The 2,356-nt window shown below is 36.5% G+C and overlaps 1 long non-coding RNA gene across 1 annotated transcript; it reads left to right on the top strand.

Moving 5' to 3' along the window:
* The first annotated feature begins 301 nt into the window (after positions 1-301).
* On the top strand, positions 302-2,356 carry LOC136262032 (uncharacterized). Its single transcript, XR_010704081.1, has 3 exons — positions 302-799; positions 2,027-2,164; positions 2,218-2,356. It is a non-coding gene; the product is annotated as an uncharacterized lncRNA (long non-coding RNA).

Below are 2,356 nucleotides of genomic sequence, written 5' to 3'. Positions count from 1 at the left end.
ACTACACACTAAACACAGCCAAGCTGTGAAAAAAATGGTATGGCCTAACAAACCTTGGTGAAAAAAGTTGTTGAATCAAAGGTGGCATCCAAGAAATGGCTACAATAATGTTAATGCATTGGCATCAAAGGCAGTAGTGCTGCCACGACATAGAAAACCTCTCTATCATATATCACCCAGGTTTATGTCATGATATGAACATATATCACGATATAGAACTAACTGTAACATTTTCAAGACAAATTGTTGTATCGATACTATCGATGTATCGATATATCGTGGCAATACTAAAAGGCAGCACTTTTGATGAACAACTTTTTCACCAGACTTTTTAAAGCAACACCATTTTTTCACAACTGGGCTGTTTTGTGTGGACTTCACTTCTTTTTGTACTGTACGTATAACACCCCAAAGTCTTGTTTTTACTCACATTTCTTCTTTTCTATACAGACACAATAATGATTATCAAGATAGGCTTATAAGTGTATTGTATTACATGCTTTACTTAATATTATTATAATACTCTAATAGAGAGCACATTTTTGAGGACTTCTAATAGAACATCATGGAATGTTCTAGAACAATCTAGTACTTCTACTGGTAGATCTACGCCTGGGTGAAAAAAGTTGTGAAATAAAAGGTGGCAGCCAAAAGTTGCTGGAACTTGGCTGCCAACTTGGATTTCACTTTTTTTTTTCACCATGGCTCAATGGAGGCCACACCCCAAGCTTGGCTGTTTTGGATTAGATCATTATTAATCAGATCATTAATGGATGTTATGTCGAAGACAAAGTTACAGGTATCTACCAAGCATAAGCACTTTAAATAATTCTAAACATGCTGCTCAGAGAAGGTGTTTATATAGAAAATTAATGCCTCAATATGGTTTCATTACATCAACAAGAAGATGACCAGCCTGACTGAAATAGGAAAGACAAGGCGCAGATTTATCAGAACCCCAATGCACATCCACCGGTGAGTTTGTTATTGTGGCATAAAATGGTGACCGTGTGCTGCTTTGTTTGGCCTCCAGCCTTGTGACTGTGGTCAAGCAGACCAGCAGGCAGGCTGGCTGGCAGACAGAGTTTGCGTGACTTTCTAAATTCTATATCCAGCTGCCTGTAAATTGTTTCTTGTTTTTGTGCTGTGTTTGATGTTAGATGGACTAATATTGTTCCGTATAGGTGATTTTTGTACAAAGAGTGTCCAAAACAATGAAATTTACACTTTACATGTTGTTGAAGCATGGATGCTATTCATGGGCTCTGCATGGGAGGGGGGGGTGGCTTGCCCATCAAAATTTTTATATTTTAATAAAAGCTCTAGTTTAGACAATCTCAATATGTGTTTTGTAACTAAATTACATACCATACAGCTTTTTAAAGAAAAAAATGTAATTGTGACTGTTCTATTAGAGTGGTTGACTGCTCTATTAGAGTATCTCAATCTTGCTTTGCAGTTAATACAAGCACTGAATGAGCTACTCGGGCACTTAATTTAGCTTCTTATTAGCGGTATTTAGTAAACTGTAGCTAATGGACTTTTGCTACTGAAAATTTGGACTTGTATACCAGAAATTGTGGAGCCGTTTTTGCTAAAATTGTGGACCTTTTTGCTAAAATTGTGGAGCTTTCTACTGAAATTGTGGTCCTTTTTCCAAAAGGGCAGTTCTTCAGAACCCCCCGGCTACAGGCCTGCATATGTATGCTGTGTAATGGGCTGTACATAAGCCACTTCACTTTTGATAGTTGGGGAGTATGTTAGATATAAAATTGGTTTTTATGGCACCATTCTTTCGTTGATGTGGTATGTGCGGGTTCACCAGTCATAATTATGTTGCTAAAAGTAAACAAACAAGTACAAGGATCTAATCAAACTTTAAATTCTCAATTTCCCTTGTGGCTACTTGTAACTGTAACTATACAGTATACTGGAAAGTTATTGTATATTTAATTCTTTATAAAAGTTTCTGCTTTGGAAAAGCATAATAACAAGCTGCATTAATATTTGTTTGTTTTCTTTGTAGCTATTACTGTGAGCTTCAACCAGTCAACATACAGTGTTGATGAAGATGATGGACTAGTACAACCTGTACTAGTTCTCAGTAACCCATCATCAACTGTCATTACTTTAAAGGTTAAAAGTAAAGACATTATTGCAACTGGTGAGTAGACTGACTTCACCTTTAACAACATGTTAACAGTGAGAATATTACAGGAGGTGTTGATTATGATTCTGGACCATACACTGTCACATTTCCTGCTGGAGTGACCAGTGTTTCATTTAATGTTACAATATTTGATGATAACATGTTGGAAAATCATGAAGACTTCCATCTGAGTATTTCACCCAGGAG

This window comes from Dysidea avara, chromosome 7 (genome assembly GCF_963678975.1).
Source record: "Dysidea avara chromosome 7, odDysAvar1.4, whole genome shotgun sequence".
NCBI lineage: Eukaryota > Metazoa > Porifera > Demospongiae > Dictyoceratida > Dysideidae > Dysidea > Dysidea avara.
Note: the sequence above shows the minus strand (reverse complement) of the source record. Positions and strands in the feature narration are given on the sequence as shown.